Source organism: Epinephelus lanceolatus, chromosome 10, assembly GCF_041903045.1.
Source record: "Epinephelus lanceolatus isolate andai-2023 chromosome 10, ASM4190304v1, whole genome shotgun sequence".
In the NCBI taxonomy this organism is placed as follows: Eukaryota; Metazoa; Chordata; class Actinopteri; order Perciformes; family Serranidae; genus Epinephelus; species Epinephelus lanceolatus.
In genome coordinates, this window is record NC_135743.1 from 1,246,618 (window position 1) to 1,268,349 (window position 21,732).

General features: G+C 43.5%; 1 protein-coding gene across 1 annotated transcript in view; it reads left to right on the top strand.

The window, feature by feature from the left end:
* Window positions 1-972: 972 nt before the first annotated feature.
* Window positions 973-21,732, top strand: part of lingo4b (leucine rich repeat and Ig domain containing 4b) — a 31,369-nt gene continuing 10,609 nt past the window's right edge. The window contains exon 1 of the mRNA XM_033639975.2: window positions 973-1,357. The gene's annotated coding sequence lies outside the window, so the exon portion shown is untranslated. The remainder of the gene's footprint in view (window positions 1,358-21,732) is intronic.

A 21,732-nucleotide genomic window follows, 5' to 3' on the forward strand; every position in this document is an offset into this window, starting at 1 on the left:
GTTGCTAAGTCTGACAAACTTTAGGTTTCGGAGCTAGACTGGCATGGCGCTCCCACTGTGCTAACTGCACTCCCTGGAGAAAATTTTTTGGAAAAACAAAAAAGCAATTTCAGACAGAAGCAGACAGAAGGGTCTACAATATGCATTTGAAGGATATTTTCAGGATGTCAGACTGACACAGCAACGAAATCAGGGTAATAAAATAAAGATTGAAGCTAAAGCCTACAGATCACAGAGTAAAAGTGAACCATCACATCACTGCTGATCGCCACAGAACACTATGAATATCAAGGGAAACTTTGCTGATATTGAAACTTTGCTGATATTGAACCGGCTGTGTGGCATCACAGTGTGTGCACAAAAGACAAAGACAACAAGATTAATCATGATGGAGATGTGTTTGTATTTCTGAGGGACTCCAGCACATAACAATTGGCGCCATTTTAAATCTAATGTGAGTCCTTGTTTAAACAGGTGTAGCTCCATGGGGCAATCTGAATCATTTGCAAGGGCCCCCAACCCCAGGGGCCCCAGTGCAACCACACTGCATGCACTGTCTCTATGTGCACTCCTGTTTCTGATCAATTACTGCCAATGATTTGAACCAATCCTGAAGCCAGAATGGATATATGCAAACTGTAAAATTACAGTATGTGATTAAATGTTCAACAGTCAGGACCTCAGCTCTGAGTCATATTTGATATCATTGATATTTGATATCTCATTCACTTAAAACCCCAAAGTAGCCCAGTGAAAATATATCGCTGATAAAACACGAACAGGATGATGGGATGGATCTTTTTATATATTTATGGGGAAAATGGCGCTGTGTTGACAGAAGTAACGACTTGACTCTTGTTTGTAACTGTAATCCCACCATCCTCCGTTACACTACTAGTCAGAGGGGGATTTAGGGGCCGACACATGGCGCGGGTCCAGCCTTAAATCTGAGGGATTTTTGCTCCGTGCAGCTGAGCTGAGCGGAGGGATGGGGATGCGGAGGGCGCAGCATCAGCAGCTCAGAGGAGCCTCGGTCAGAGTCAGAGCGCAGCAGCTTCAGCTCGCACAGCGACACAGACACCAGCGACCTCGATTCTTTTAGGAGCGCAATTATCCCCAAACTCCCCGGAGGTGCTCGGCACTCGGAAAAAGGAAATTAATGAAGAAGGAGGGCGAAGTCAAGTGCGCGACTCTGATGCGACAGATGTTGGAAAAGTCTGGTTGAATGTAGACAGAAGAGGAGGAAGAGGAGGAAGAGGAGGGAAAGTGTCCTGAATAGAGATGAAGGCGTTTTTCTGCTGGAGACGGAAGATGAACGTTAAAGAGATGCGATGTTTCCTTCACTGAGCTTCAGCTGGTGAGTTCACGCCGTCATTCTCCACAACTACTTTCATCACTTTGACTTGTTGTTGGTCCTCAAAGAAGCTTTCATGTTGCTGCATCATTTCCACCAAGCTGCCAGTTACTTCCTGAAGAGCTTTGCTGTGTGTGTGTGTGTGTGTGTGTGTGTGTGTGTGTGTGTGTGTGTGCGACTGAATGTGATGTGCTCATTTATTTATTATTATTATTATAGAATCACTATAATAATCCTCAAATGTCCCCGTCGGTGCTGCTCTAAGTGTGCCACTGCTCTCACTGCTCCTGTTTGTGCAGTTGTTATTACTATCATCGGCAGGGATCACAGACAACTTATTATTTTCCTCAGTGTTCACTCAGATCAGATTTCAGGAGGAAGCAGCAAACAGAAAGTTGAACAGAAGCTCTGAGTTGTTCTGGTTTATCCTGGTTCACACCTGAAGCAAAGTTTCTTTGTTGTCTTTCTTTGTTGTTTTTCTGGTTCCAGTATTTTTGGTGGGTTTGTCCTCATTTGGATGATGAGCTGTCTTCATGTGTTTGGGGACTTGTTTGTGTCTTTTAATGTTTAATAGTCCAAAGTCTCTGCAATGAGAAACCCCATCATAATGTTCACCACGCTGCCACAATATTGACCTATATTAATAATTATATTCCTCATTTTTTAGTAGAAAAGTGGGCTGTTACTTCTCTTCAGTAGGGGTGGAGGGAAACACTTGATACAGCACAATATTGCAGTATTTCTGTGTGGCAAGTATTGATGTTATTTATGTAAATATTACAAATACAAACTGAACCTTTGGTAGCCTGCTAGAATGATGTAACTGACTGCTTTTTAAGTGCATGAGATACATTTTGCTGCAGTAATAATGATTGAAGTGAGATGAACAGATTAAAAAACTTCCCATCAGACAAAACAGATGTTCACAAAGTTTTCCTTTAGGTACGTTTTTTGCAGCAGGAAAAAGGTAATACATCACAATATATTTTAATTGTAATACTCAGCATATCACAACACATTTAAATCGCAATAATGTTGCATCATCAGTTATGTATTGTGACGATATTGCATGGTAATGTTTGACTGTCCATTTACAGTAAACTACTGTGAAATAACAGCTGTACACTGATCTCACAGTAGTTATACCTGCATCCCAGCAAGCATTTTGTGGTTTAAAAAACGTCTAATAGCCGTCTACATGAAGACCTGACGTCTAGGCTAAATCACGGCTGAATTTGGGCTGTCAGTGAAAATTTGGTAGACGTCTAACCATAGCCAAAGTGTAGACGTCATCAATTATACAGCTATGTAGAGACCATGTCCAAAAAATGGAGATAAACATATTTTAATTACTGTTGACTCTCCATACGTGATTGAATATCATACCGCACGCCATCTGCAATGGCGAAATACATTTAATCAATTTCAAAATTAAATCGGCTAGATTTGGGTTACATGTAGCTAAATCGGAGCATAATATAGCCAATACGTTTAAATCACGACTATTGCTTTCTAGGATGTTACTGTGATTTAGCAGCATGCTCCTGTAAAATGACTTTATTTACCTGCGTGAATTTTACACTAAAATTCTGAATACGGTTAAATTTCACAATAAAAGCCTGTGAGGTGACAATAATGTAATATATTGTGAGATATTACAGTTACATATTGTAACTTCATGGAAATAATCTGTGTTGATGTTGACAAAGTTTTATGTCGGGGACATTATTAGTAGCTGAAATCCCAACATATTTTAATCACAATAGCTACTCAACATTTTGCAGCATGTTTAAAATCATAATAATGCTGTATCGTGATAATATCATGAGTAATGCATCGTGATAATATCATATTGTGGTCCGTCTGGTGATTCACATATTGTAAAATATTTGACTGTACATTTACAGTAATTTACGGGCTACTAGGTGCATCACTTTCACAGTAAGTTACTGTTTATTTTTACAGTAAATTGTTGTGAAATAAATGCTGTATACTGTGACCTCACAGTCAAACTACATATATTACTGCGAGTCCTTCTGTGAAATGACTTGATTTACCTGCATGAATTTCAAAGTAGAATTCTGAACAGGGTTAGATATCACAGTAAAAGCCTGTGAGGTGATGATAATGTAATTTATAGTGAAATATTAGTTATTGTAACTTTATGGGAATAATTTGCAGTGCGCCCCGACTGTTGAGCCTGGTTGCTTGCTGTGTGAGTGTGTCATTGTGTTGCTGCTGTTCTGTGCGGAGTGATACTCTGTCCACAGTAATCCTCGGGGTAGTTTGTTCCATAAACCTAAAAAGGGCCACAGCAGAGTGTGTTTGAACGACAGGATTACAGACCTCAGCAACAGCATCGTCATTACCACACAGGGACAGGGTGAGACTCCGATCAAACCTCTGTTTGTCACCCAGAAACTGTATCGCTTCCAAACTTGGCCCCTCCTGTTAGATTTGATGATGATCTCACCTGCGGGCTGATATAAGCTAGGATCAGCATTTCAGCGAGGGCGCAGAGGTGAACTGAGAGCAGCAGCAGACTCTCTGTCCTCTCCTCCTGTCATAATGAGGACACACATCACATCAGTGTCTGTGTGGCTCTGGAGGAGCAGATCACCATCAAGGGAGGACCAAGCATTTGACGCTTGGGACTCTGCCAAATAGGCAATTTAATCAGAGGGCAGTTTATGCACAGGAAGTATGTCAGTCTCCTTGTTAGGGGATGATTTATTGGCACTGTTATATTGGGCAGCTGCTCCAGACCTCAATTGATTTCAGCTTCAGGCAAAGAAGTAAATGACAAGTCCTTAACTAGTTTCTTTGCTTTGCCTTTACGGCCTGAGTGGTGGAAATATGCAGCAGGCATTTAGTTCTCAGTGTCTACACACAACCCAGGAGGCAGGAAAATGTTTGCATTGTGCATTTCTGCAGGCCAGGGATGGTTTACATTTGCACGTTATCATGGAGCAGATATGTTGAATCCTCACAGTGCTGTGGTTAATGTGTGGTTTCTGTTTAGTCACAAAAACCACTTAGTTAAAGTTAAAACAAAAGCATGGTTTGGCTTAAAAAGTTGGTTTTGGGGCTCAATCCCTGCTGCAAACAGCAACACACTGCTGCAGGAGTGATGGATTTATTGTAGGCTGACGATGAAGTTAACGTCGCACTGGTTTCCTCTTCAAAAAGCCAACAGGATTTTGCATTATTGCAGAAAATGAGCTCTGATCAAAAGTTAATGTCTTTACAGGTTTTGTTCAGTAAGATAATCTTAACTAATGGATGCCACGTTATGATTATTGAAGCCTAAATTCAATCAACAGAAGTCACATGACGTCATCGTCACCACCACAACAAGGCTGTAAAGCCATGTTTGATGTGATGATGTTATGGAGTCTCATTTAGTCCCTTTTAGCAACCAGTGGGGTATTTACTGACGTGTTATCTATCGTACAACAAACCGTGAAAGTCTCTTCAGCTTGTGTTAACACAACTCGGTCTCATTTCAAAGTCATCAAATACCGGCGCTTGGTCAGCCTGGTGGCGTCAGGGGAAACGTGTCAGGACCACAATGAAGGTTAAAGGGGTGAAGCTATGTGTGTGTGTGTGTGTGTGTGTGTGTGTTGACTGAATGGGGGTTGTGACTTGTGCTAATGTAGCTGTTTGTCAGTACAACGATCTGCATTGTTCTGTGGCTTCGATGATATCCTACAAAAAACAAAATGTTTCACACTTTACAACACGACCATGACACCTGGACTTTTTAAATTGTGCATCCTGAGTTTGTTTTATCATCTGCTTGTCTCCCACATGTCTGTATGTCCTCCCTGCCCAGTTAGTTACAGAACAGTAACAGAGCTCAGAGGAAATTTGGGGATGAAGTGTACATTTGGGCACTCTAACAAACTGCAGACTCATAACTCTCAGTTTGGGGTCAGGTTTTTGGGTTAAGTGAGGTGAAATGATTTGGGGTAATGTGGGAAAAGCTTTTGTCATGGTTTCACTTAGTTTCATTTATTGAACAGCTTCTCTGCTTCAGTCCAGAAGATCTAAAAGGTTTTGTGAATATCCTGCGGCTTCATATCAATATTTCAGTTTCACACATTTTGTAGCTGCAATGTGAGTTTATTTATTTATGTTTGGACAAAAAAATCTCATCACAGGGTCCACTTACTGATCCTGAAGCCGGCAGTCACATCAAACGACTCTTCTCACAGAAGGCTGAAATTTAAGGACCAGAGTTTCAGAAAAAAACAATGCTGAAGAAGCACCTGAAGAGAATTCAGTTTTCCTACAAATACCACAACTAATGTCTCCTTCTTCCACTTCTACCACCAGGACATTGGTACATTTTGGAACCCGAAATCAAATCAAGATTTTATTTGTCTATTTTATTTATGTGTTAAAGTTGTACCATGATTTAATGTGTACTGGGTAACGCTGTTTTATAAAGCTGCAAACACACTACATAGTATATATGTATGAATAACTTTCATTTTTATCTGTTGCAGCAAACGCAGCCAAATCAGCTGAGGAAAATTCCATGTTTGCTATGTATCTTATCAGTGTAGTATACAAGCTGAGGTTAGCCACTTTTTCATAGCACAAAATACCCACTAACACCTGCTAACATCTGGCTTTTTAATGTAATGTGAAAGGTTACCATCAGCATTCCCACAGGGGTCAAATGACTCTGCAGTAATTGTAGGTATTCAGGTCATTGATGGAAACACAACACTTGGGTAAACACATTGATTTTAGCACCTCAACCAGCGAGATGCAAATACACACCATCACAAAATATCATCTGCTTCTACTCTAAGCAGTGCTCACACATCGATCCAAATTAGTCTGCACTGAGTTTAAAAGAGAGACTGAATAAGTAAGAAATATATATAAAACTAAGTTACCACGCCTTCATGCTGCTTTTTACTGTTAACTGACCTGTTCTCTGGCCTGACTGTGATGACAGAAAGACACCTGCTGCAGAGGTGTGAACACAGCTCTGGTCTGCTGGCAATGGAAAAGGAAACCATAGCTTAACTTTAGCAGGTTTACCCATGTTTAGAAAACCTGTGTGAGTGCACTTATTATGGTGGAAGAGATATTTGTCATCAGGAGGTAGAGGGGATGGTGGATGGTGTGACACTGAGGTGAGACACCGGCCCAGCTGTATCACTGTTCAGCACCAACAGACAGAAAAACTGGTTGTGTTTTAGTCATCACTGCATTTCCAGCAGCTTTTTAGCCACGAAACAAGGGTGCTTTTCTTTTTTGTGACCCGTCACGCTGTAACCACAGGAGTAGTCTCGCCACCAGACAATCAGAGATCTCCGTCTTCTGATAGTCTGGGGACACTCCTTTCTAAAGTGTGTTTAACACACCGGTGAAAACGGCCGGCAACAAAGCAACGCCTCTTGCATTTTTGAAAAGGACACGCCATCCCGGAAATGTGCGCTTCCCCTTTTCTCGTCTGCAAGGAAACAAACACACAGAGAGCTTGAAAATGGATGCCAAGAGATTAAACTTCATTTTATCAAACGTGTGCTCAGTCCACAAGATTGTGGAAATGAAGGACTTACAGTGACTTGAGCCATTTTGTACCGCTGCACGTGTTTCTAGTCGGACTATGTTTACAAGCACAAGAGTTCAGCGAGCCACCGAAGGACCGCCCTGCGGATTTACTATTGGTTCTGCAACATAGGGAGTTTTTTTAAACTCTGAAATTGTATCCGCCCATCTAAACACAAAATCAGGGAGAAAGTCATCAGTCTTTAGTTAAGCAGATCGCCAGTGTTATCTCTGTAGATAGCATATGGTAGCGGCCCTGGGGCAGTGGTGAGTGTGAATGAGTGGAGTCAGCTGTCAGTCAGTGTTGGAGCAGAGAGGGGGAAGTTGTCCCCGCTTGGTAATGTAAATGAGTATGTGTGTGTGAAGTGTGTGTTACGCTAGAAGAGTCAGAGGACAGAGTCTTTTACGTGCTACCCCCTGGAGTGTTACCGGAGTTTTTGGAGTGCTCAAATAAACGGGCCTTTTTCCCGTAATGTTACAGCTTTCATAGGCTGCCTTTGTTGGACGGCGAGATGCTGAAGTTGTGGCTAGTTGTGCTACAAATGGATGCTAACACTCCTGTCCAGACACTGCGCCTTGCAGACCATCGGGTCTGCAGTGCTCACTTCTCCCAAGATGACTACTGCCAGCCGAAGAAGAGAAGACATCCAATCCCGAAACACCTCTTCCTCAAGAAAACGTCTGTCCCACGAGTAGAGAGAGCTACAGACACAGTGGAGCAAAGCTCGTGACATCACACAGCCCAGAGGTAAGGGAGAGGCTAAGTTAGCATGCTATTTACAGAGATAGCACTGGCGATCTGAACCGGTCAGTGGCGAAAAAACACACACTTCACACACACATACTCACTTACAATACCGAGCGGGGACACCTTCCGCCTCTCTGCTCCAACACTGACTGACAGCTGACTCCACTCATTCACACTCACCACTGCCCCAGGGCCGCTACCATATGCTATTTACAGAGATAGCACTGGCGATCTGAACCGGTCAGTGGCCAAAAAAAGCACTTTTATACGGGACGCATTTGCCCCCATTACCGTTTTAGCTCGTTTCACGGCTCAATACTGAACCAGTTTTAAAACGAGTGGTACCCATGAATCATACGCACACAGACACATGGGGAAATAGGGCCCAGGTTGAAAAATACCGAAGTTGTCCTTTAAGTTTCAACATATCCACCTCACAATAATGTACAAATGCTGCATTGCAGAAACATACAATGCCAACATCTATTCTGGCGACTGTGTTGGCAAAACTATTGTCCATCAGTGACTGTAGCTTGAAAATGTTTCAAATATATCTGTCTTCAAAAAGCCATATGCTGCGTGTGCGCCCACTGTCTCCCTGGAAGAAAGGAGGAAAGTGGGTGACAGATTATTTCACTGCAGCTTTGACTTCGTTCCAACAGCAGCGCCTTAATACCAGGCATAGGCAGAGATGTTTGGGAGCTGTCTGAGAGAAGATGTATCTGAGCCTGGAACAATGCATCCACACATCTACCCACCATGTTTTCAGCAATGAGATTAACACCTCTGTTACATTCCGCACTTCTCTTGTTTCTGCAGAGGATAAATGTCTTCCTTCTCTCAGGAAGTGATTCCTGAGTTGAGTTGGTCGTCTTTCATCTGAGCCTCAACCTGACCTGCTGTTGGAGGGTTTGCACATGAAAACATCTATCCAGGGCAGAATCTGTGGTGCACAGCACTTTTGAACCCAGCGCGCGCAGAAACACTATTCAGGCCACACAGTCATTTAAAGTCTTTTTGAAGATGAATAGAAAGATCAGATGTTCTGTGCCACTGGAGAAATGTAGTGAGGGCATGAATAAAGAGTTGAATGGCGCTGGCCTGGGGCTTGTGTCAGCAGCAGCAGCAGCAGCAGCAGCAGCCTTGTGTTGTTTGGCCATGAAAGAAACATCTTTATATTTGAGGGTTTCTTTTATTCTGCATGTTTTCTTTCATGCTGTGTTTCCTTTTCCAACATGCGTGCATCCTCTGCGCTTTGAGTCTTCTGTTTTCATCGCATCGGCTTCTTGTCTCTCAGACATTTTTTTTAAACACTTTCTACACAATTAGTTTTTAAAGATTTAAGACTAAAACACATTCCAGCCTGTCTCTTTTTTTAAACAAGGTGTCACTATTTTCCACTGTTTCTGCTCAGTGTCGTGGTTCTTGTGCAGAGACCCAGCACAGCAACACAGAGCAGGTTGATTTCAAGGAATTTCACCAAAACCAGTGAGTATTGAACAGGCTTGGAAAATTGTTGGCTAATTGTCTAAAACGGCTGAGAAATTTAAAAGGAAAGTTTAAAGAGCAGGGACACAATTCTGACAGGTGGATATATTTGGAGAGCAATGACAGGAAGTGACAGAAGATCTGGCAAATGAAAGTGGGGAAGTGGCCGGTATATACACAGGTTCATAATGAGGGAATGAGGTGCAGGTGTGTCAGGAAGGAACTGGGTGGGGTCATTAGAAGGAGCAGGAGACTCTGAGGGCATCTGGTGGACAGGTTGGGAATGACAAGGTCTGCAGTAGCTGCAGGAACAGTAGCTCCATTGAACAGTCCTGTTTGCGTCACATAGTAAAACTAAAGGATGTTTTTGCTCTACTTCTCCCACAGCTCACCGGTCTGTCAGTATGAGTGCATGTCATTTCTTATTGGTGTCCATTTGATCCATCCAACAATGCTCACATCTTTCTGAAACTATTAATCTGATGGTTATGCACACAGTGGTTGCCCGGGTGTGTGGGGGCGACACAGTGAGGCAGGGTTCGAACCTCTCTGTCAAGATCTCTTCTGTCACACAACTGCCTTCATCATACACCATGTATGTCAGCACAGACAGACTGTATTATAAGGCAAGACAAGTTTTTTAAACAGCACATTTCAGCAACAAGGCAACCATCAAAAGCACTGACACAAAGTGCAAAAGAAGCAAATTATAAAAGGACATTTAAATACAATTTAAAAACTCCATTAAACTGAAAAACGCTAAGACAGGTATGACATACTAAAGTAAAAGTTCCAGTGCAGTGTAAGAAATGAATCAATATTTGATTTAATGAAAGGCAGCAGATCTAGGATGATTTAAAAGAAGTGAGAGTTGGTGCAGAGCTGCAGGTTTCTGGGAGTTAGTTCCAGATATGTGGAGCATAAAAACTAAACGCTGCTTCTCCATATTTAGTCCTGACTCTGGACACAAAGCAGACGTGTCCCTGAAGACCTGAGAGGTCTGGATGGTTCAGAAAGCATTCAGTGCTTTATAAACCAACAGTGGATTCTCTGACAGACAGGAAGTTGGTGTAAAGACCTCCAAACTGTCTTGGTCTTAGTGCGGACTCGAGCAGCAGCTCTCTGATTCAGCTGTCTGATGATAAAGACTCTGTTACAGTAGTCGAGTCGACTGAAGATAAATGTGGGGACAAGTTTGTCCAGGTCCTGCTAAGACACCAGTCCTTGTGTCCTTGATATGTTCTTCAGGTGACAGTAGGCTGACTTTGTAATGGTCTTAATGTGGCTGTTGAAGTTCAGCTCAGAGTCGACAGAGACTACAGCAAGATGGCTGGCTCTCTCTGTGGTTTTTAACATTGAGCATTGACTTTTGATCGTTCCTCTTTGGCTCCAAAAACTGTTACCTCAGTTTTGTCTTTATTTAACTGAAGAGAATTGGGACACATCCAAACATCGATTTGTTCGATGCCCTCAGTCAGAGCTTGTATCGGACCATAGTCCCCTGGTGATATAGTGATATATTTTTTTGTCATCTGCATAAGTATGGTAACATAACCAGTGAAAGCATGTAGATGTTAAACAGAAGAGGTCTGAGGATGGAGCCTTGGGGAAACCCGCATGTCATTTCTGCTCAGATATATAATTACCTGTCCATGACTACACCATGATTTCTGGCTTGCTCTTTTTAACATTGAATGCTGATTAAAACAATGACCTCAGAAAATTGTGACACATCCAGTCATTGATTTGTTTGATGGACTCAGTCAGAGCCATCACATCCTCACTGTGACCTCGTCACATTTCCACGTTTGGTCATGGACTTTCCACGTCCACATATGACGTCCAAGGTACCCTGGGTGTGTTGGTTGTTGACGTTCTGGGACGCCATGTCAACTTCAGCCTGTTACATGCATTGTCTGTTTTCAAAATACACTTCTGTTTTCACAGGAAATGTACAGTTTGCATACAGTTTCTTTCAAAATAAAAGCACTCTGTCAGTGCAACACCGTAAATTGATAGGTTTTTTTCTGTCAACAACAAAAGTTGGGTTTAGGAAAAAAGAACAGGGTTCAGATTTACAGTCTTACAGGAAGTGAACACCGGCCTCACGGGTGAAAGTTGGTAGTTTTTGGACCCACCCTCCACCGCTCCCGCCCACCCTACTTGGACATCCACTTCCTTAACCTTCGTTGTTGTCCCACCATGTTTCCCCCTGACACTACAAGGAGCCATTAAACAATAACAGTGACCGGCCATGTATCATGCAGGAGGACTGCTTTTGTCTGTGTCTGACACCAGTGGTCACTGACCAAGCGCCGGCTTTCAACGACTTTGGAGTGAGACCATGTTGTCAGAGCTCCTGTATCCGACCATAGTCCCCTGGTGATATGGTTATGTAAATTTGTGAGTCATCTGCATTATTATAATAACATATTTTGATTATTTTCCATAACCTGACTCAGTTGAATCATGTAGATGTTCATTCTGTGCCCCTATCTTCATTTGTACAATTAATGGTGTCAAAGCGATGGGAAAAAAAGAGTTGTTAGACAGGAAGGGATCAGAAGAGGAAGTGTGATGCAGCCAGGAGGAGGCTATAACTCTGGCCTTTGTGCACCACCAGTGTTTCCATGAAGAACAGGAAGAACACTTTTGACTTGATTGGATGACACAAAGTGTGAACTCGTTCTTCTTAAGCACGCTGATCCCCTTAACAACCGACCCACTTCTTCCTCTGTACATTCCAAACCTGCTCTTGTTGCTATTGGAGCCATCACTTCCTGTCCAGCAGAGGACAGCATCAAATATGGAAGCCATCATTAACTGGCTGTATGATCGATAATGATTCCATGTGTCCATTTTCTAAACCCATTTAACCAAGGTCATCGGAGCTGGAGCTTATATAACGTGATGGGTGAGAGGCAGCATCCCTGGAGACGTCTGTCCTTCATGGGGCTTCAATCTTATATCATTAAAGAAAAACTGGAAGTGTATGGTGATGTCATAGTAATGCAATCAGTGGGCATAGAGAGGAAACGTAGAAGCCGTTAAATGAGGAGAATGATGACACCAACAGCTCCTGCTGCATCGTTTCCCTCCACATGCTCTCAGTGAAAGGACAAAACTCAAACACTGTTATCACCAGAAACAACGACAGCATCTGTAATTTGTTCAAATGCTCCAAACAGTCGCTGCTAAGTGTTGTTGACAAGTGACCTCCTGCAGTCGTGATCCTCTCTCAGCAGCACAGGCAGAAGAAGTGTGACACCACAAAATATTGTAAAGGTTGTTTTGGGGAAGTCTTTCCTTATTTAAGTGGAGGGTCTGAGGACAGAAGGAGTCTGTGTTCTGCACAGATTGTGAAGCCCTTTAAAATTAATAAATAAAGTTGACGTGATTTGACTCGACTTAAAGAGGAAAGAGGAGATCAGGGTGGAAAGATTTAGACTTTAACACCAGAGTGTATGACTCGGCTTCTGTCTCCAACAGTCAGTGCTGCTTCCTTTTAATAATGAAGGAGATTGTTTCCCAACAATGACCGGTTCATTTGAGTTGCCCAAACTTACTGTAGCCAAACCTTTACCATATCACACCTACGAAATGTAATGCACCACAGTTTGTACATAAAACACATAATCATGAGCCAGTAATTCATATATAACCCACGTTATCAGGAAGGCTGTGATTATGTGACCAGTGTTGCTGATGGGAGTGAAGAAGAAGTAGTGTGAAGTCTGAAAGTTTGTGTAAAGAGACTAGTTTCAGTAACGGAGGGGTCAAACAACACAGGACTTTACCCCAGGAGACTTGTGTTTGGAACCCTGCAACACCAAGTGAACATCACCGTGTTTCTTTTCAGGTGCCAACTAGTCATAAAACAAATAAAAAACAGGCCGCATAACCATTCATAAAAATCAGAAATAAATTGTATAAAAAAAGAAATAAAAATAGTAAAAAAGTACCAAAAAATTGTTGTTTACATATTGTTTATTACCAATGCAATATGAGTTTGATTTAGTGACACCGTCAGCACAGGTTGTTGATGAAGACTTTCTAATTTGCCAGAATGTGTCATGATGATAAATGCTGGTTCAAGTGGTTTGCATAAAGTCACACTGGTTCAAGCTCGTACACTGGACCGGCTTCACCGGAAATTGACTAATCTCTGCAGAAGGCATCTCCAGCAGCAGGACAGTGTTTCCATGGTTTGAGGGAAAAGGGGCAAAATCTAGATGTTTCATATCACACTGTGATTTCAGACAGCCATGTCAGTTAATATGCAGGGTATTTGTTATGTGAAGAATCTAAATCAGCGACGTATTACAGCGACTAGTTGAGCTGTTTTATAAGATAACTCACCCAGTGTGCCACCTCTGTTCTCCTGAGTGGTGCCGACATGACGTTTTCTGTGGGAAGTGATAGCAGCGTGTGTCAGTGTTTGTTGGGAATCAAGTCTGTGACCTGTCAGTTACAGGAAGCCTCCAATCCCCTCCCACACATGTACAGCACTATGACGTGTTCACCTCGCCCCCCCTTTTCTTTTTCACTCTGCTCCACTCTGGCTGGCTCACGCTCAGTCGGGAACCAGGTGGGATTGTGGATCAGCTCCGTCAGATTAGCATGCAGGCCAGTAAGTGTGCCAAAGAGAAAAAGCTCCACCTGCACACTAGTGAGAGGAGATTACAGAGCTGATCGCTTTTCTGTGAAATAGAAAAATACAAGAATTATTTCTTTCCACTTTTCTTCTCAAGCGTACCTCATTTCCTGTTAACCTGCAGAACTGAGATCTTAATGAGCCAGGACAAGTGTCTGTGTGACAGAAACTTTTGGAAGAAAAAACTGCAACACTTGAGTTCAGAGAATCTTGGACAAAAGTGCAGTCAAGACCTTTACTGAAGGATTTTGATACTGGTAGTTTTCCTCAGGAGCGTGTCCAGGATTAGAGGACACTGGGGCTCAGCCTGGACCTCTGTGGGGGGGGGGGTTCGGCAGGATCCTCTCTCTGGTAATTATGTATTGTGATGTTAAAAATATCAGTAGTTGTTAGTGTTGAGTAGAAACAGAATACTTTGCAACTGCTATCATACTCGTATTTGAGTATTTCCATGTTATCCTACTTTATACTTCTCCTCTGCATCTCAGAGGGAAACAGCTCATGTCAACACGGTGTCACTTCAAGGTCTTTGAAAACCGGCATGTGGTCAGTGACTTCTGGTGTCGGACACCGACGAAAAAAAGCTGTCTTTTCACGTCAGCATGATACGTGGGCGGTCGCTGTTATTGTTTAATGGCACCCAGTGACGTCAGGGGGAAATGTTGAAGGAAATGTTGAGGCGGTGGAAGTCTGAGTAGGGCTGATGGGAGGGTTGGTGTATGAGTCCAACAACCACTGACTTTCACCCAGGAAGCCGCGGTTTACGTCCTCTAAGATTGCAACGCCCAGGCACAGAAATCCCGGGGGGGGGGGGACATGACTCCCCCTTCAGTAAAGCTGTACCCCCCTAGAATAATTTGAGACACAATTAATAATTTTTGAACAATGCAGTAGTATTTATTAAAAGCCCAATGTAAGTGGTGCTCATTATAAAAGTGCAATAATGTGCTATTTAAATCTTAAAAGATTCAGTCCCCCCCTCCCATTCCTAGTAGTGGTATATCCCACACTCTTTCCAACGGGCAGCCGTTAGTACTTGGCAGCAGTTGCAGCATGTGGCTGGACCTGGTTGCCCACACCGTGCAGGGTAAGATGTACACTCACAGATACAGTTTAACTTACACAAGTTAAAACACATCCCATTTACTGTTACAACAAGCCCCAGGCCCAGGCTGATAATATAAACTGTCTGCAACATTTCTCCTGCATTGTTCAAAAGCCAGAGTTTAGTGATAGTCAGAGAGGACAGGAGAGAAAGAAGAGGGAGAGGACAGGACAAGAGCAGTCAGTGGTGGAGCAGCTCGTAGTTAATATCTGTAGGCTCTCCACCTGTCAGTGAGACACACATGACAGACGTGCAGTTTAACGGACGAGGAGCGGCCATTACGCGCGATTATTACACACGGTTGTGAGGTGCACAGCGGCAGATCTCACAACACACTGTTTATAAACCAGTTTACCAGTTTAATTGCAGAAAATGTTTATCTCACTGCCGGTAAAAAAACGAAAAAAACAAACAAAAAAGGTTTGCTCCTGCAGCCAGCCAGAGACGACGGATCCATTCCACAAACCTGAGCCAGGTGAAAAAGAGGGAGAGAAGGAGAGAGATCGAGTTTCGGTCTTTGATGAATGAAGCCTTATTGTTTTGCTGCTATTAAACAATGAGAGACATGTTTTCTCCGTTTACTTAATAGCATAAATATTCACACTACTGTGCACGGGGAGACAGAGACCTGCTCTGCTCCAGACACACTCAGCACCTTGGACAACACGGCGCACCTGACTGTTGTCGTTGTGTACACATTAATTTGATTTCAATCATTTTGTTTTAAATCTCGACATGTGCAGGTGGACTCAGCCAGTGCTAAGAAAGGTCCTATGCCTGCCTGTTGGAGAGATAGAGAGAAGATTAAAGCGTCAAACTGCGGTAAAAGATGCTGTATAAAAGACAGGCTACAACTTTTTTTCCTTGTCCCCCCCTGGAATTATTCTCTAAAATTTTCGCCCCTGGCAACGCCAAACCCTGTTCTTTTTTCCTAAACCCAACTTTTGTTGTTGACCAAAAAAGAACCCATCAATTCACAGTGTTGCACTGACGTAGTGCTTTTATTTTGAAAGAGACTGTATCAAACTGTACATTTCCTGTGAAAACAGAAGTGTATTTTGAAAACAGACAATGCATGTAACAGGCTGAAGTTGACACGGCGTCCCAGAACGTCAACAACCAACACACCCAGGGTACCTTGGACGTCATATGTTAATGACCAAACGTGGACATGTGATGAGCTGTGACATTAAAATGATAACCCGAGCGTTCTCTCTTCACGTTATCACACAGAATGCGCAGCTTAAGTGACTCAAAGAACCTTAAACTTTTGTTTTTGATCAACTTATTTAATTTTGAAGGCCTTAATTCATAAAAAAAAGATTGATGATTAAATAATGATTAGATCTGGGGCTGTCACCACGATGGGTCTCCATCATGTCTTTCTCTTTCTCTTTCTCTTCATTTCTCCTTAATGTTCTGGTTTAAAACTTTCTCTACTTTCTTGTGACTGTTCCTTCTTTTTTTTTGACGTTGCTTTTTTATGCTCTTTTCCACCATCTTGCTCTCTCTCCTTTTTCTCCTGTTTCTTTGTTTCCTTTAAGAATCTAAAAAATGAACTTGATTGACACTTTTGAAACTAACACTTGTTTACTTTTGTTTACGTGTAAACTTTTCTGCCAGTCGGACGACAGCGTTGACACTCAGATCTGAGTATTGTTTCTCCCGCTGGATTTGGGGACTTTGAGTTTTTGTCCTTTTATAATCGAGGCCACATGTTTGATATTTGACAATCAGTGAGACACAACAATCTGCTGCCCCACATTTCATGAGGAGCTGATTGCAGTTGAAGTCTGAAGTCAGTGAGCAGGTTGCGATGCTGAAGTTTGATCAGTGTTTGACCTGCTCCAGGTTCAGAGCCCTCTGTGTCCCATCAGTCAGCTCCACTTTAATGCCTGACCTCCCCTCATCCCTCTGGTGTACGTCGACTCATGTGACGCACCGCCACTGTTAGCTGAGACGACCTAATTTGTCACATCACATAGGCGCTGCACTGAGACTAATTCCCTTCCCTCATTTATTTGTGCTATTATTAATATTGCAGACGGCGCACTTTGCGTGACGTCGCACAGAGTCTTAACTCTCTCCTCATCAGAATGAGGAATTACAGCAGAGTGCTTTACCCAACACGCAGTCTGGAAAAAGACCGATGTGAGTGGATCTGTCACTGTGACCCACTTCCACCACACGGTACATGGGTGTAAATACTCAAACACACCCAGACTTATAATGCGTCCGTCCCACTCTGTCTCTCTGTCTTTCTCTGATAAACATGTTTACTCTCTCACATCACTTTTGTCTTCTTTTTTGTTTTTTAATTTACCCATATTTTACATTGGTATTTCAACTGGTTGCCAAACTGCATGACAAGAACACGAGATGACAGTTAAAGAAAACAGAAAGAGAGACACTGATTCATAACAAGACATTTTTATTTATTTTGCTTATAGATTTCTTCTTCAATCAATCAAGTGACATTAAAATACAAACAGCAACAGGTTAAAGCAACAAAAGGAGAAAAACACACTCCAACAGAAACTGACAAACCTTACATCTGCTCCACACACACACACACACACACACACACACACACTGTAAAGAGTCATAAGACGGAGAAAACAGACCTGAGATCAATCACCGTCGCACAGATCTTATATCAGTGTGTTCTTCGGTATAAACTTTTAAAATAAGCCACATAAAAACAATCCTCAACATTCAGACGGAATAGACGTGTTTGAATGTGTCGGCACAGAGGCAAACAATTAATATAATCCCATTTGTCACAGACACAAGCTCACAGCCACACAGACACACACTTTTCTTTATCTCTCCCCCCCACATGCCAATTTCCACCATGCAACCAGGCACACAGGCCCGTCCTCGCTGACATTAGTATTCATGGGTCTGCCTTTTCCTCACAGCCTTTTAAAAAATGATTGAATTAGAAATGACTTTTTTTTAACCTCCACACAGTCCATTTAAATGTTCTGCAGCCAGCACAAATATAATGTAGACATGAATTATGTAAAGATTACATTCCTCCAACACAAAGTCAGCATCTGGTGTGATCACATGATCCTGTGTTCACCTGTCCAACACTGTGTTCACCTGTCCAACACTGTGTTAACCTGTCCAACACTGTGTTAACCTGTCCAACACTGTGTTAACCTGTCCAACACTGTGTTCACCTGTCCAACACTGTGTTAACCTGTCCAACACTGTGTTAACCTGTCCAACACTGTGTTCACCTGTCCAACACTGTGTTCACCTGTCCAACACTGTGTTAACCTGTCCAACACTGTGTTCACCTGTCCAACACTGTGTTAACCTGTCCAACACTGTGTTAACCTGTCCAACACTGTGTTCACCTGTCCAACACTGTGTCACTCAGACAGTTGACAGGATTAAGGTCAGAGTGAGAAAAGAGGAAAGACATTTGGAAAAGTAAATATTTGATCATCTTGGTCAGTATGATCTCAGTGTGCAGCCTGGTCTCAGAGTAAAGGTGCGGACACACCAAACCGACATCAAAGAACTAGCGGCGACGAAAGCCAACTGTTGCTTCATCTACGCCACCTCACGTCGCCTCACGTCACCCTGTGTCAGTTGCATTTGAACACACTACACGGACTACATCCGACGGCCAAGTAGCACGTACGTTCTGCGCCTGCGTGAGAGAGAGCGGAGTGAGAGAGTGGTACATCCTGTCAGCCGAGGGGTTTCCTATCTGTGCAGCCGAGCACCGCAGCACCTCCACGGACTATTACATCCAGACGGTCCCGGTGTTTCCTCCGCAGGCTCCACTTCACTCAGCTGCCCGATAAACCCGCTGCTTCTTCCCACTTTAACCTGAATAACAAACCAGGGCTCGGTGCTCCGGTTGGATCCAAACGGAGAGCCGGGGCTAGCTCAGAGACTAGCGGAGGCTAACTGGCTGTGCTTCCCTCCGGTCATGCTGCGGCTAACGCTCCGCTAGCCGCTCCCAGCTAGCTCCGGTTTGTTATTCAGGTTAAAGTGTGAAGAAGCAGCGGGTCTGTGGGGCAGCTGAGTGAAGTGGAGCCTGAGGAGGAAGCACCGGTTAGCCCCGGTTTCACTACAGGCAGATTCACTCGCTACAGGGGCAAGGAAATAAAACCTGAACAGCCAATCAGAGTGATCTCTCTCACCGACAAGCTCCGCCGCCGATTCAACATGCTCAATCAGCCGAAAACCCGCCGATGGCAAAGTGCCGACGGTGCGGGACACACCACAAAAACTAGGGTGACAGACGCTCGCCAACCGCCCGACTTTGGTCGACGGCCGACCGTCAGCTTGGTGTGTCAGGACCTTAAGAGCGTTGGGCAAGTTACTCTCAAAATCTCTCCTTTCACACCTTCACATCTCTCCACATATTATCCATCATGTCTCTGTCCTGCATGGAAACAAACCCACCGGGTGGCGGCCATAATGGAGGCCAGCTCCTGACCTTTTGATTGACACCTCACTGAGCCAATAAGAGCTTCCAGTGCTGTTGTTATCGCCTCAATAGCCAATCAGAGCCTGAGCTGAAGGAACACACTTCCTGTAGTTTAGAGTACTTAAAGAGCCAGTGATTGGCCCACCTCACAGAGGATTATGGGTGTTGTAGTCAATGAAGCTCCACAGCAGATTTTAACCCCTTACTGTTCCACAGGCTGTTACACATGTACAGACATGATCAGCTGCTGTCTTTCTGATCACTGAAGGTTTTCAAGTATTTTAAATACAGTGAGATCGTGAAGAGACACGTGTTTTCCAGCTAACACCTCCCAGTTCTCCCAGTTCTCCCAGTTCTCCCAGTCATCTGCAGCATCTTTGCTCAAGAAAAGATCCAGGCCAAGATTAAAAAAAACTTTTATTTCAACGGGTTGAAACTTGTAGAACTCAATGACAGAGGCAGGTATAGTGACTCTGACTGTTGGGGAAAACCTTTCAAATGAGACCATACATGGACATGTACTGAAATATGGAACAAGAGCAGCTGTCAGTTTACTCTGGGTCTGACTTGGTGTTTCAGGTAAATTTAGATGAATTTGACAGGATATGATTTTCAAACCTTTCTGCTAAATGCAGATGTGGTAAATGATGGGAAGTTCACAGTCAATTCATTTTCAGTTCGTCTTCTCAAACAAGTCCACAAAGTGTCAATTAAGAACCGATCAAGCAAAGTCATTCAACTCTTCACCACATTCAGCTCTGCAGGATCCAGCACACTGTGTATGTTGTGTTCAGCTCAGAGGGTCAGTGGAACACTGGAACTTATTCCACTGTTTCTGTCTCTGATACATCGACACCTCCTGTCTCATCAGCAGCTCCTGCTGTGTTCGTCCTGCATTGTAGAAAACAGGGCGTCTAGTTACCACCGTCGGTCACAGACTCCTTTTGTAGTAGGAAAAGTTCTCTCTGTTCCTCCCTCGTATTTCACACATTTATTAGTTTATTTAACATAATCTCGGCTCCCGACATGGTCTTGTTTACAAGTCCTTTCCCCGACAAACCCAGAGGGGAAAGACCAGGGGACTTTTGTTTTCCTGCTCTGCACCCGACAGCTGTTCTGCCAGCAAACCTTTTAATATTTGCTGCTTGCATGCAGGAGGTCTCAGGGGCCGTCACACTGCAGCAGGTGCCAGAAGCCCATAAAACACACACACACACACACACACACACACACACACACACACACACACACTCAAACACTTCTAACAATTCAAGCACACACACGCTCACACACACACAGAATACACACACAAAAGTGCAAAGACACGAGCTCACGCTCTGTGATCCCGGCACTGTTGTTCTGTTCCAGCCACTTTAATTGGGGATTTGAGCCGGGCTCTTGTCTTTCTCACTGTGACGAGCTAAAAATAGCTCTTTGACAAGTGTCAGAAAACCCAGCCGGGCTCAGACTGTGCATTCTCTGTCAGATGGGCTGCTTGGCACAAGCATTCGAGCTCTGGGCTTCCAAACTCAGGGAAACAAAGACTGTCACCCTGCGGCCCGTCTGAGGTCATGTTCCTGTTTAATGCACCTGTTGCAGAGGAAGTTTCCACCTAAAATCACCACGCTGTCTGTCACATCTTACTTTCACATGTTACTGCAGGTCCCAGAGCAGCAGGCAGAGATAGAGGCAGATAAGGTGATATTTAAAGGAGCCCAGATCAGAGAGGAGAGAGCTTCCTCTCAAAACTAATGAAGCCGTAACGCAGCCGAGAAGAAGAGTTGAAGTCAATTGAGAATCATCGCCTCTTCTTTGCTCCTGGCCTCGTTACAGCAGCATAATGATATACGTCGCTGTTCACTGGAGCACTTTGTTGATTATGATCCTGAGCAGAAATGCTGGTGTTAGCAGTTTGGTGAACGAGATGAACAGTAAAAATGTTCCCTCAGAGCTGAGCTGAGTGTTTCTGAGACGCCACACGTGTTGGTAGAAACACTTCAGTGACCATCCTCTAAAGACACATCGATGATGTGATTCCCAATAAAATCATTTGTTTGATTGTTTTTTAATTTCATTAGTAGTTTGATGAATATAATCCTCTGATAATCCCGACCATCGAGGGAACATAAAGCAACAGTGGAGAGCCAAGTGGTGATGACTAAATCTGCAGCTGTGTGCAGTCGCCGAAGAAAGTCCTAATTTTAACACGGGGTGGCAACTGTCCACAGATTGATGTAAGGCGATAAGGGCCCGAGCACAGAGCCTTGATGAGTTTTGTCTGATGACAGAGGGGAGAAGGCAAACAGAGCACGGCAAGGGAGTTGAATTATTTCAAAGAATCAAGCGGTAGTGGGAG